The sequence below is a fragment of the Alligator sinensis genome, unplaced genomic scaffold (genome assembly GCF_000455745.1).
Source record: "Alligator sinensis unplaced genomic scaffold, ASM45574v1 scaffold20_2, whole genome shotgun sequence".
Classification (NCBI taxonomy): domain Eukaryota; kingdom Metazoa; phylum Chordata; order Crocodylia; family Alligatoridae; genus Alligator; species Alligator sinensis.
The window spans coordinates 1,733,808-1,748,461 of record NW_005842012.1 but is presented as its reverse complement, the minus strand read 5'-3'; the positions used below and the strand labels follow the sequence as shown (position 1 = coordinate 1,748,461).

Genomic DNA, 14,654 nt, shown 5'->3' with positions numbered 1-14,654 from the left:
GATAACAGGACTGCAAACTGTTGAAGAATCTCAGTACTCAGCTTCTTGCTGGGTTACTATGCCCTTGATTTACAATAGATAGTAAGTTACATCACTCAAACTACTTGCTAAACAAGTGATTGCTACAAGCTTCATATAGAGAGATGATATCAAAGTATAAAATCCAGGCTAGTAAACTGGGGTAAAGGGAGGCAATGAATATTACAGGGAAAGACTGACAGCCACTTTGTCCTGGGGAAGAGATTAGGTAAGAAATTAGCATGTATGCTTGAGTGCCCGCAACCAGAACTGAGCAACTCTCCCCATTCCCCTCACTACCATTTCTCAATTAAGCTAACTCTCCAGCAAATGCAAGTCAGCATTAAGTTGCTGAAATATCCTGGAGTGCCTTGGAAAATCCTTCACGCACCCAGAAACCATTGCTTGAGAAACGTAGATAAAAAACAATCATCTTTTAGAAGCGGTAGGCTGTAGTTTCATTTCAAGTTTCACAATGTTTCTTGATTACGAAATGCAAGGAGGCAAGGATTTTGGGGGGCTATATCTTTTATTAGACCAACTGTATAGTTGGGATAAAGTTATACAATGCAATGCAAAAACATCTGCCTTCAGTTGGTCCAATAAAAGATATTACCCTCCCCAAATCCTTGCCTCTTGCATAACGCCTGGGCCATCACAGCTATATGACTGTAATACTACCAGTAATAAAGAAACGAAGTTTAAATTCTATCACCTACTCAAAGGCTAATATGGAACTGCTTCTGCAAGAGCAAAGCAGACCTCCAGAACGTTGTGTTCAGATAATGAAGAATCTAATGAAGAATCAGCTGACAAGTTATCTGGACTTTCAAAAAACCTGGGGGGGGGTAGGGGCAAATGAAGTACAGCATATAATGTTAAAAACTGAGCAAAATATAAGAAACAGAATGGAAATAAATATTTTGTTTTTACTGAGGAAAAATGACCAAAATAGAGGGTGTCAAGATTGTGAAATAGGTCCTACATCATTAAATTATGTCACAGGGCACCAAGGTGTGCTGGCACCTTTAAGAGCAGAACCAGCTTAGCAAAGGAACCTGGCAGGTACACAGAGCCCCACAGCTGCAGGTTGCCCAAGTAACAGGCTAACAAAGTAATTAGCCAGCACCTGCAGGCAGTCAGCTGACCAGAAAGAGTCAGAGCCCAGGGCACATACAAGCTCAGGGCTGAGGCTGGCTGGGGTGACTCTCTCTTTGGCAACTGCCAGGAGAAGGAGTTCCTGCACAAGAGAGCAGCCCAATGTATCTGGCTGCCTGCTTTGCTACCTCCAAATGCAGTAAGACTCTAGGGGCTCACAAGGTGCCCAGAGATAAGGGGCTGGTATTCTAAGGGTGGGAGTTTGCCCTCTTAAAAGGGTCACTGTGCTGCCTTTATTACTAATGTTATGTTGTAACCCAGGGACTTAGGTTTGTGTTATTCTTGGAACCAGTGGACTGGAAAGAGACGAATAGGAGAGAAGGAAGCCTCATTGGGGGCACATGATTGTATAGAGCCCCAGTGCCAGAGGGGCATAAGCTGCTAGGGCCAGGGGCCCTGTAATAAGAGGAGTTTATGGGCTAGTGCCTCAAAGCTAGGTCCAACACAGTGGATCTAGACTCGAAGGTCTAGCTATATCAAAGGAGTAGAGTCTGAGTAGGCCAAGGCCCCAACAGAGCATAACAGTAATGTAACACTTGTGAGGCATGGGGCATAGTAAAGGGGTGGTTGGAGCCATGCAATTGGCCCATAAGGCCTGAGGTGCCTCATGCAGTACTGTACTGAAGAGAAGCGTAGCAAAGGGGCCTACAGATCAGAGCTTGAGTAAGGTTCACTGAACCAGGACTAAGCAAAGGCTCGTTGGCAGCTTCCCGAGTTATTTTTCCATCAAAGATGTGGCAGGTGAGATAAGAGGGTGCTCTTAGGGCAGAGCTTGCAGTCGCAGAGCCACCCGGGGCATCACTGCCACCCCTGGGGGTCTCGTTCTGTGACAAATTATACATAAAATGATGATCCGGAAAGACTACTAAAGACATGACACTTTAAATCTGTAAATGAGTAGTTAAGGTCAGTCAATAGGAGAGAATACGGGGGAAACTCTAGAAGCATGCAAAGCTAGATGAAAAAGCAATACAGTACCAGATTATGTTCACAGTCAACTAAATACAGAGTAAAACTCTCTTCAATATGCAAGCTATGTTTCCGGCTTGAAAGGCTCTAAATTAACTATTCCCCCCCCCCCCCCCCCCCTTTTTTTTTTTTCTTTTAAGAAGACATTTGGCAGCTAGCTCAATTAGACTTTCTACCCAGTGTGCTGTTTTTGGGAGGGAGAGACATTCATTAGGATACATAATGAAGAATCAAGCCAATTATAGCTACCTGTACTATACATTAGTAAAGAGTGTAGCCTTATCTAGAATGTTTTGTACAACACTGGTCTACCCACCTCAAAAAATTACAGAATTGAAGGTGGTTTAGAGAAGGCTGATAAGAATTAAAAAGTAAGCGTATCGACATGCACGAAAATTGGAGGAGGGGGAGGACTTGAATTATTTGCCCCAGAAAGGAGGAAACTAAAATAGTCAAAATTTCCAGAAATGCCATCAGCTGAAATGCTGCAGTCTTACTATTTTACTACTAGCATTTCTTTGCCTTAGTTTCCATATGAAGAGTGTTCTTTATTGTTATAAATTCAGTATATTAATAAAATGTTCTTGGAGGCAGCTAAAATACTGAATAGAGATTTAATTAAACTATGGCCTGCAAAACACAATCATCACTCCTTATGCATCAGAAACAGGCTGTAAAACTGTGTAATATCTTCATGCACTCCTGATGTATCTACCAGGAGATCAACTATACAAATGCTTTCTGAGCTGACCCTTAGTGGGCAAAGGTGAAGACATCCAATTTCTCTGGAAGTTGCCTCACTCCAAACTTTTTCATGATCTTTTGGAATATTAGGTTCTGTTGGTAGTTGGACAGATACATACCAAGAAACTATATTTTGGCTGCATACACTTCTTTTAAAGCAATAAGCATGCTGGCTTCTTTTGGGCTTTCACAGGTCAGAAAGGACAAATACCTAAGACAGACTTCAGGACAAAGTTACAACACAAGACAAGACACTAGACAAATGCACTAGAAACTTTAACTATACTCCTTACCTGGATGTCTACACCTCTCCAACACTATCCCAGTATTTAAGAAACAAAAATAAAGGTGACACTCTTGTATTGTTTAGTGCCCTAACAAGATTACCAAACACAAACATCAATGCAGAAAAAAAACCTTTAATTTTTCACAGTTAATCAGTGGGAACTGTATGCAGCTCCACTCATGTAGCTACTGGAGACATCAGGAAATAACTTGTCAGAGCTCAAAACATACTGATTCATCTTAGATTTTGGGATAATTTGAGCCACATTAGAAGGCAATTTAGCTTGTAATATCTACATGAACAAGAGCCAAAGCAATTTAAAAAAAGCTTTGAACTGTTCAGAATAGAACTTCCCCAAATTACAGTAGTTCATTGTAGAGTTGTTTTCTTATGGAGAGCAAGTTCAAGAGGAGGTTGGATATATTCAAGAGGAGGTTGGATATGCATCTAGCTGGGGTCATCTAGACCCAGCACTCTTCCCTGCCTATGCAGGGGGTCGGACTCGATGATCTATTGAGGTCCCTTCCGGCCCTAACATCTATGAATCTTCACAGAATTCTGGTCTTTACAAGCAAGGTTAGCTCCCAGACTACTGGACAGGGCAGCACAGTTTGGGGAGAAGGCGAGCCACCAACAGTGGTGAAAGAACAGGTTAGGGACTATTTCGAAAAGCTGTGTACAAGTCCATGGGGATGGATGGGATACACTCAAGGGTGATGAGGGAGTTGGCTGATGTGATTGCAGAGCCACTAGGAGGGAGTTGGCTGATGTGATTGCAGAGCCATTAGCCATTATCTTTGAAAACTCATGGCAATGAGGAGAGGCTCTGGATGATTGGAAAAGGGCAAACATAGTACCCATGTTTAAGAAAGGGGAAAAAGGAGGATCTACGGAACTACAGACCAGTCAGCCTCACCTCAGACCCTGGAAAAAGCATGGAGTGGATCCTCAAGGAATCCAGTCTAAACACTTGGAGGAGAAAAAGGTGATTAGGAACAGTCAGCATGGATTGACCAGGGGCAAGTCATGCCTGACCAACCTGGTTGCCTTCTATGATGAGATAACTGGCTCTGTGGATGTGGAGAGACCAGTGGATGTGGTGTACCTTGATTTTAGCAAGGCTTTTGATATGGTCTCCCACAACGTTCTTGCAGCTAAGCTAAGGAAGTACGGGCTGGATGAATGGACTATAAGGTGGATAGAAAACAAGCTGGAGCAGTGGGCTCAGAGAGTAGTAATCAATGAATTGATGTCTAGTTGGCAGCTGGTATCAAGTGGCATGCCCCAGGGGTTGGTCCTGGGGTCAATTTTGGTCAATGTCTTCATCAATGACCTGGAAGATGGCATAGAGAAGACTGAGAAGGGATTTAATAGCAGCTTTCAACTACCTGAAGAGGGGTTCAAAAGGTGAAGACAGACTGTTCTCAGTGGTGGCGGAAGGCAGAACAAGAAGCAACCGTCTCAAGTTGCAGCAAGGGAAGTTTAGGTTAGACATCAGGAAGAATTTTCTCACTAGGAGCAGGTTACCCAGAGAGGTGGTGGAAGCTCCATTCTTGGAGGTTTTTAGACAAAGCTTTAGCTGGGATGACTGAGTTGGGGATAGTCCTGCTTTGAGCAGGGGGTTGGACTAGATGACCTCCTGATGCCCCATCCAGACCTAATTTTCTATGATTATGTGAAAAACCATGCCATACCCAATATCTCCATTTTGATATTACCTTGTTATTATTAACAATCATCATGTTTTGTACATTTGAGAATACATAAAGGTTAAAAGGGATGATGTGTTATAAGGGAGATAAGAAAGTTAAACTAGAGATTACAAGACAGTTGCAAACAAAATAATTCCTAAAACTGCAGAAGCTAGAGCAGAGAGTGGAAGAGTGAAAAGGTATCTGACATCATGAAAGAAATCTTCTGACTTCATTAGAGTTAGATCTTATGATAGGGAAGAGTGATGGGAATTGCAGGAAAATACTTTTGTAAATAAAAAATAGTTTACGGATACTGAGGTGCAACTGTGGTCAATACTGGTATTTCTTAAGTTTTAGACATTACTTTATATCTTCAGGTTTGGTATACTACAAAATTGCTTCTTTGACTGCAATTCAGGGAAGCAATTTAAATCTTCTGCTTAGAAATACTTATTGCCGGAGCTCCAAAAATGTCTTATTACATGCATTCTTCCTTACTAGGTGACAGAATAACCTTCCTTTGCACATATGGACTTTTACAACTATTTTTGTACGTTATTTACATATTGGAGAACTGTAATGCCCATATTACAGTATGTACATATTGGAGTACTGCAATACAACAAACATGCTTTGTGAAATTACTGAACTTGATCAGACAAGTTAACAACTCTATTAATGTTGTTTCTGGCTAAAGTTCAAAGTACTTATAAGCAAGAAGATAGGGCTAAAAGGGAATTGTGAGAAAATGCAATGTATTGTTACAATAAGTTAGACAATACTGCATGGTGACCAAAATAGCTAAAAGGAAATTCTCTTGCTTAATGTTAGTCTGGGCTAGAACAAATTTTTATAACCTTTAAAAATTATATATATTAGGTGCAGGGGTTTAGGTTGTAGCCGTGTTGTTCTAAGGACATAGGCAGACAAGGTTCCTTGGGTGAATTTGATATCTTTTATTAGACCAACCCAAATGGTTGGAGAATAGTTATTAAGCAAGCTTTCGAGTTCAAAAACCCTTCTTCAGGCTAAGGAAGCTTCAGCAGTAATAAAACCAGCAGATAAAGGAGGAGCCATAGTCATCCTAAACCGTGAGGATTACATAAAGGAAGCCAAGAGACAGCTCTCTGACACCACCTACTACAAAGAACTACAAGAAGATCCTACTCCCCTTTTCACCAAAAAAACTCAACAATACCATCAAATCATTTCCATCAAGATTACAAGAAAAACTACAGACCTTGATCCCCCCGCTACCTAACCCGGGGACTTTTTACATGCTCCCTAAAATCCACAAACAAGGGAACCCTGGCAGACCTATCATATCCAACCATGGGACCCTAACTGAGGAAATATCAGGTTTCGTTGAATCCATCCTAAAACTGCTTGTCACCCACAGAGCAAGTTTTGTCCAAGACACTACAGACTTGCTATGGAAACTTAAAAACATAGACCACCTTCCCAGCAACACACTCCTAGCCACCATGGACGTTACCAGCCTATACACCAACATCCCACACCAGGATGGCATCCATGCCTGCCTTACATATCTACAGGAACAAGATTACAACCCAGAATACAGACCCAAAGATATCACTGAGCTTATACACTTCATCCTCACACACAACAATTTCACTTTTAATAATCAACACTTCCTCCAGATGATGGGAACAGCTATGGGCACTAAAATGGCCCCACAGTATGCCAACCTTTTTACCTTTTTTTTTTTTTTACACACCAAAAAAGCAGTGATATACAGCCAAGCCCTCAGATACCACCGCATCTGTACTGAAGAGAACACCCGGGATTGCCACCTCACCAATCTTAAAAAGGCTTTCACCCAGCAAGGACACTCCTCCAGAGAGGTAGATCGCACGTTTGAAAGAGCCACCTGGATACCACGTGAAGAACTGCTGCAGTACAGAAGAAAAACACCCACAAATCGCACACCGCTGGTTATGACCTATCACCCATCCCTTGAACCTGTACGGAAAATCCTCAAAAAATTGCAACCCATATTAGAAAAAGACCCTATTCTTAAAAAGATCTTCCCAGAGCCACCCATCCTAGCCTTCAGACAAGCACCGAACCTCGCCAACCTCATCACCAGAAGCAAACTTCCTCAACCCCAGAACACACCAAAAGGATCCAGACCGTGCCATGACAAGAAATGCAAAACCTGCCCCCACATCTCCACCACCCCCACTATTACTACACCCCACAACAGAGCCATCAGCATCCCAGGATCTTACAGCTGCACCTCCAGGAATGTAGTATACCTCATCCAATGCACCAAATGCCCTGATGGAAGATATGTAGGAGAGACCAGACAACAACTGCGCACCAGAATGAATGCACACCGGAAATCCATCAAAGACAGAAAGACCCAATTACCGGTGGGGGCACATTTCTCACAGGAGAGCCACTCTCTCTCCAATCTCTCAGTCCTGATCCTCAAGGGAAATTTACACAACACATCCCAGAGACGAGCCTATGAGCTCCATTTCATCAACCTGCTGGATACTAGAGATCAGGGACTAAACATAGACATTGGATTTTTGATACATTATAATCTGCCTGGCAACTGACTCCCCAGCCCAGCCCAGCCCCTGGCTTCTTTACTTTTCATTCCATCCAGGAAGAGCACACACCAACTGCTGCAGCTTCCTGAGCCTGACGAAGGGTTTTTGAACCCGAAAGCTTGCTTAATAACTATTCTCCAACCATTTGGGTTGGTCTAATAAAAGATATCAAATTCATCCAAGGAACCTTGTCTGCCTATATATTAGGTGGGCATTTTAAAAGTGAATTCAAGAAAAATATAAAAAGACACTGAAGCTTTCCCCCCCCCCCCCCCCCCCATTAATCAGCAGTATACATGAAACAACTTGCTGACATTTGCCAACTGGTAAAACAAGGAAGGCATAGACATTACAGCTTTACTAGATTATACTGATCTAATTGCCACTGAGTGGAACTAATCTATTTATACAAGACCAAAAACAAAAAGTTAGAAGCATTTTCTTTGGCGTTATAAACTCACTCTCTCTCAATTTTTCTTTGGGACTCTTAATAGAAAAGAACACATTTCAGCAGAATGCTTGTTTTCCAAACCACCTGCCTTGCACTTGAAATTACATAACATTTCTTTACAGCAATTTACATTTCCAGTTGGAAACAAAGCAAATGTTTTCTAGCCACCCAGCTCTCTGCAATATACGATTAGCCCACTCCCGAGAACCCCATGTCTAGACAATTAGACCAAGACTTCTATTTCAAAAGGAGAAACATGAAATCAGGTTCTAATTCATACTTGAGTACCTAATTAGGTGGTCTCATTTGTAGAGGTCTTCACTGGCTTTACAGTTTAACATTTTAAATCTATTTTTGTAAAGCTATTATCAAGATGACAGGGTTTAACAATATTGCTTCCCATCTCTGAAAGATTAAGAGACTCTGCAGGCAAAATACTACCAGAAAATATTGACCTTGAAAGACCCCAAAGGAGTTTTATAAAATTTAGAGCAAGATTTAAAATTGTATTTCCAAACTAAATACCAAGTGCTTACTGATCAAGTTTTACAAAATGTCTAAGAAAAACACTTCCATATAAAGTGTCTGTATGCTGCAAATAAAGTTGTGAATTACTGTCATTCACTGGTTTCTCACATCAAGACTATGCTTGCACACGCACAGTAATGCTGAAGACCAAATACTTGCAGAGTTTAGTGGCACTACAAACAGAAAAACTTGAGAACTGTGTGGGCAATAGAAGGAAACAGAAGAAACATTGAAAGGGCAGAGGTGCATGATAAAAAGGAGAAAAGAACAGGAAGCCATTCTGCTCCCTCAAGTTGCCCAGATGGCACAGGACTATCATCTTGCCAGGTTTAACCAAAGCTGTTGGCAAGTGAAATAGTTTTAATACTGGCAAGTGAAGATTCACTGCTGTTGCTGTGTGCTCTGTTCTAAATGTTAAAGCACTTAAAGAGTTACAAAGCCAGGTCTTACTTTAAAATGAGATATGCTATTAAGTATAGAATTCAGCTAAGACAATTATAATGCAGTGGAATTGTAATAGAGGCTTTTGCTTCTCACCAGTTTGGCGGTTCTTAAATGTTGTAAGTTTTATGAATAGCAACATGGAGAACAAGCGTAAGTCAAAGGAAATACAACATGAGTTTAGCAAGGAGAAATCATGCCAGGTAGACCACACATCTGCCACTGAGGAGTCGGAATGTAAATAGGCCTGGCCCATGTGCGGCTGCTCCAGCCTGGCCTAAGGAACAATTCTTCCCAACCTGGCACCAGTGGAGTTCTTCCAGTGCCCCCCCCCGGTGTGGCAGGGACTCAGTGGATCCCCAGGGCCATGCCCCACTATGAGCTGGGCAGATGGGTAGGTCTTCTCCAGGCCCAGGCCTGGGTGTGGACAGGGCATGCCGTGAGGCTGAGCCTCAGACCCAGGGGAGGCACCCAGTGCCCCCTTACCTCCACTTTGCCCTTGCCAAACCCTGCAGCCACCATGGGTCTGGCCAGGAGAGTGCGCAGACACTGCCAGCAGTGGCGGCTGCAGAAACAGAAGGTGCTGCATCTGGCCTGGCAGGGGGCCTTTGACTTCCAGGCTCTGCAGAGAGGAAGTGGAGCTGCTTTCCTTTTGCACAGCAGAGCAGGGGAAAGGGGAAGGGGGACCTAGTACCTAATTGCTAGGCTCTGCAGACCCCAGTGCAGTTGCTATTAGCCTCCCTGCTGCCTGTCATGAGCAGCCTGGGCTCCATGGCAGGCAGCAGGTTAATATTTTAACTGTTCACATCCCTACTGAGGAGGTAAATAATTTTCTAGACAAAGGAAATCTAGCAGATCTAAACTAAACTTCAGTAAAGCACCAGTTTCACTGTAACATAAAAAGTAAGTGAACCTAAAAATGGAGGAGGACTAGCATAAGAATTGCAAGACAGGAAAGAAACTGGCTGATGGGAAGACTAAAAAGGGAACTGCTGGGGTGGTATAAGGTAACTAATGGAACTCTTTATAGCATATGGTAATGAAATTTGCTGACAAAACAAACTTCAGCGACAGTATTGATATAGAAAATGATTCAGGAATTTCAGGACTTGAATAATACATACAAGGATAAAATTCAGTACTACAAGAGTGTAAGGTCAACACATTTAGCAATTGTCACAAAGTTCTGCTATATATTGGGAGCTCATCATCTGGAAAAGATAGAAAAGAAAACTAAGGTGTATCAGTTGATCACTGGATGGCTATGAGGAGGGGTCTACCAAATTTGAGGAGGCAGTCAGCCAATTTCAAGAGCAGATCCTGGGACCAACTGCTATTTCGGGGGGCTGAGCATGGCGAGGCTCTTCCACCCCTCTGGCTGAGGGGCCCCAGCCTTCCTGCCCCTCCCCACAGATTGCCAGATGGAGGGGAACTGTGGCTTAATTACCATGATTAAGCCCAAGGAAGCCATTTAATCCATGCATTATTAAGCATGGATTAATGGTTTCCCTTGGCTTAATCAGGGTAATTAAGTCATGATTTTGGGCCACCCTCAAGTGGGGGTGCTGCATAAGTAGCTGTACCAAGGTCCTGGATTGGCTATGGCAGGCAGCTGGGAAGCTACACAGGGGCCTGCAGAGCCTTGGCTGGGATGTTTTTTTGTGACACCCACCACTCACAGAAAGCCAGGCCGAGGCTCTGCAGACCCCAGTGCAGCCTCCCAGCTGCCTGCCACAGCTGGCCCACAATCCGGGTCCAGCTGCTTGTGCAGCATCCCTACCTCCTGCTGAGCAGCCACACCCCACCCCCTTTCCTCTCTCCTCTGCCCTCCCCCCACCCCCGGGGTCCAACCCAGCAGGGCTTCCTGCCCTTTTCTCCTTGTTTGTTTTGTTTTGCAGTGGACCCTACCATTTTTTTGCGATTTCTGCAAAAATCATGCAATTGTGAATTTGGTAGGTCCCTAGCTATAAGCCATCCAGTGATGCAGATATGACAAAAAAAAGTCAAATGCAATCCTAAAACATAACATGATAGGCAATTTCCATTATAGATGTGAAATATTGATGCCACTGCAAAAGATTCTACACAGATCTCACCCAGAACACAGGTTATAATCCTGGTCATATCTGTGTTGAAAAAAGATGAATTTGGACTGGAACAGTGGATGAAAAGTGAGGAGTAGAATAATGAGGGAAATGAAACCCACCTATATGAAGACTGACAAGGGATATAATTGTCATAGAGGGAAGAGCTCCCAGACCATGCTGGCTCAAGAACAAATGAATATAAACTGGTTATGAATCTATGCTAGAATAAATATCATGAATTTATGGTAGAAATTAAAATAAAAGGTTCTAGAAAACAAGTGTTTTCCAAGTGGAAGTACTAAGGACAAAAACAACCCAACTAGTTTTAAGATGGAGGTTTATGAATAGTTAGTGAATAGTTACAAAATAGTTTAAGCCACATATAACAATTTTTCTTGGCAATTAGTGGTCAATTCTTCTCACTCAGCCATTTCAGGTGCTGTGCAGTTAACATCTCTGAAACCCACTGGGTCTTGTCAATTTACTGTCATCTATGTTGGTAGTCCCTCAGTATGAGGAGAATGGGCTTCCAGTGAATAAGAGAGTCATTGATGAGTCTGGAGATCTACTATTACACAGCCCACCTTTGCATCTCAGGGCCCACATCCACCAAGAATTTGGAGTTCTACAAAAACAAGTGCAGGTAGTGTTGCATCTTCTACAAGAGATTATTACACAAATCAAGATTCTTATTAGTTCTTAATTATTCAAGACAACTTGAATAAGACAACTCTCTTAATTATTCAAGACAATATGCTCTTGTATACAGCTGATTGACATTTTGTTTAGAAGACAACACAGTGGGGAACTAGATCACAGTGACTTCTGCAGCATGCTGTGTCCATGTCAGGAATACCATGTTGCCAAAGATGCCTGCAGAACTCTGCTCATATGATGAACCACCTGCCCCCTATCATTTTCAGCAATGCACCTGCCTTTGCCCAAGTCACCTCTCATTACTAGGTTTACCAACTACACAGCAAATGTATTCGCACATGCACCTGTGCCCACATACCCAATGATAATGGCAATCTGTGATCCAAGTTCACTGGCCTGAAAGGATGTGGGGGACAAACCCAGGGCAAGAAATGATAAAATGTCCAGGGTCCCCAATGGAATTCTCCTCCATGCACCTTGTGTGCACAAGTTAAATACATCAGAAGAGATGCTTTATAAACCAGTAATTTTCAAACTGGAGTGCAAAGTGCTTGGCCTAAATTTTAATAATGGTGGTGCACCTTCCGATTGGCCAATGTACAATGAGTAATGGCATTGCCACATGCCGATACTGGTGTTGAAATCTGCCAGGGTCAGGTATAGGGATCTGAGCAGCAATAGTTTGCAGGTAAAGGGGTAAATGGCCAAAATATTTGAAAACCACTGCTTCAGACTATCTGATAGCTCCAGGGTGTCAAACTCATGTGGGCCATGGGCTGAATCCAGACCATTGTGGCTTCTCCCAGGCAGGATTCAGGGAGCCAGTAGCAGTTGTGGTAGGTCTAGGATGGAGCATATGTGCAGGTGGGAGAGGAGGCAGTAGCAAGATGGGATGATCTAATCAGGGATGGTCCTGCTTTGAGCAGGGGGGTTGGACTAAATGACTTCCTGAGGTCTCTTTCAACTCTAATTTTCTAGGATAAGTGAGGGCTATATCTGCCCAGACCTCACTTGGCCCCCTGCCACTGATGGCAGTATTCATCAGGTACCAGGGATCCCGAATTCTGCATCAGGCCATGTTCCAGTGCCCACACAGTGCTGCAGCGCACTGGATTACCAGCAGATCTGTACGCCTGACACTTCTGTGACAGCCGGATCCAGGTCTTGGTAGGTGATGCAAGACCAGAAGAAAGGTTTGAGGCATATTACCGACAAAGACTGTTTATTTTATTTTCTAAGGGCAGAGCGCCAACAGCCTTTCAACAAGTAGACTACCTACGCAAAACATGTACACTGATGCTGCTGTCTAATCTCTAACTTCCCACCGGTAAGGGCCTGGGGAGAGGTGAAAAAGAGTGCAATCGGCCTCTTACAGGCTCGGATCAAGCGTGGTCTATGCTTACCTAACAAGGGAAGCAGCACTGTGACCACGGAGGCGGTCTTCCTGGCTGTGCCAGGGAAGACAGCTCTCCTGGCACAGGGACAGTACCTGCCAAGGTAATGTAGTAAACCTCCTACTTAGCTGCTGCAGTGGGAAGGTCTTGGCTTTAAGCCCACTTGATGGAAATGGGAGACTCCTCCCTGGCTTGCCTCTCGGGCCTTATGGCTGAGGGCAGGCAAAACTCAGGGGCATCTGAACCCCAAGCCTCCAGGCTTCGGCATGCAAGTAGCATGTCTGCCATAGGTTTTGGAAATATCTGAAGCCCCAGATGAGGGTGGAGAAGGCCACCTCTGTTTCTCCCCAAAATCTCTGCTCTGTGACAGTTTGGTTAAGATGGGCCCTGCAGAGGGTACACAACTTACCCTCTCTCTTTAGGTCACCTGAGCTGGATACATTCCTGAGGGAGGGGGGAAACCTGCTCCCTCTGCCTATGTGATAGGCATCACATACCTGGGTGAGGGGCTTGGGCTCCCTGGGGAGCTAGGAACTGCCAGTCTACCCAGCAACTAGTGATGCATTTCAAATTGGTTGGCTGACAGCCAACAGGTGCTGGCCTCCATTGGACCAGGTAAATGAGGTCATAAGGGCTATACAAGTTAAGGACTGCCTGGGAGGAGGGGGCAGCAGCCATGAGGAAGACTCAGAGAGGGAGAGGAGCTGAACCATCTGAAACTTGATCATGAGTTTTGAGAGAGAGAGCAAGGAACTGCCTGCCTCCAGAGGGAAGCTCCACCTGCCTCTGGATGATACTTGTCAGTAAGCTACCTGAGATCTAACTAGATATATAGCTTGCAGTAACGCAGATGTGTGATCAAAGGCTACCCAGCCATGCCAGTTTGACCTATGGGATTTCTCTGATATTGCTCTACCCTGTACCCTATTGCAACCCTACCCCTTGTAACCAATAAAGTTCTCCTTTTGTACCTAGTGTGGAAGACTTATTAGGTTTGGGTCTAGATTGTGCCTTGGGGTTCCCTTGGTTCGGCTGACTAAGGGAGACCACTACTTGTGCTTCCGACTGAGAGAAGCACCCCCAAGTGCTTAAAGTGAGTCAAGTACCTTGAGGGCTACTAGATCTATGTTTCCCAGGGTGCACAGAGGCAGAATAAAGCCAACCCCCAGCACGTGTGCCGAGCATGGCACACAAGGCCATTTTGCTCGGCACACCACCGCCAGCCCAGGCTCTCCGCAGCTGCTGCCAGCCACGGAGCCCAGGCTGCTCCCAGCAGGCGGCAGGGAGGCTGCAAACAGCTGCTCCGGGCACACAGGCACCTTTCAAGGTAGGCACGCCGGCCAAAAAACGTTGCCTACCCCATGCCTAGGCAAACATGTCCTCCAGAGCACCTCATGGCATCTAGCAGGAAAAACGCTCGTGCTGGCTCTCTGCATTACTCAGCAGCCTCCTCCTTCCTGTTCCTGCAAAACTGCGTTGTGCTTCGCTACTGCTTGCAAAAGCAGCGACTCCTTCAAGCTGGGGCCAAGTTTCCCCACCTCCTCCATTCGAGGGCTGGTAAACACCACCACACCCACCTAAAAAAACTCGCCCAAAGTCTCCCGAGAAGCGGGGTCCCGGGCGGTGAAGCACCCGGACGGCCGCC

General features: G+C 44.4%; 1 protein-coding gene across 7 annotated transcripts in view; it reads right to left on the bottom strand.

Annotated features, from left to right (window-relative positions):
• Positions 1 to 14,654, bottom strand: part of OXR1 (oxidation resistance 1) — a 461,315-nt gene that overhangs the window by 124,714 nt on the left and 321,947 nt on the right. Inside the window, exon 1 of one of the 7 annotated variants that reach the window (XM_014519138.2) lies at positions 14,368 to 14,553. The exons of the other annotated variants lie outside the window; for them this stretch is intronic. The gene's annotated coding sequence lies outside the window, so the exon portion shown is untranslated. Of the gene's footprint in view, positions 1 to 14,367; positions 14,554 to 14,654 lie in introns of those variants that run through there. 7 annotated transcript variants of the gene reach the window in all.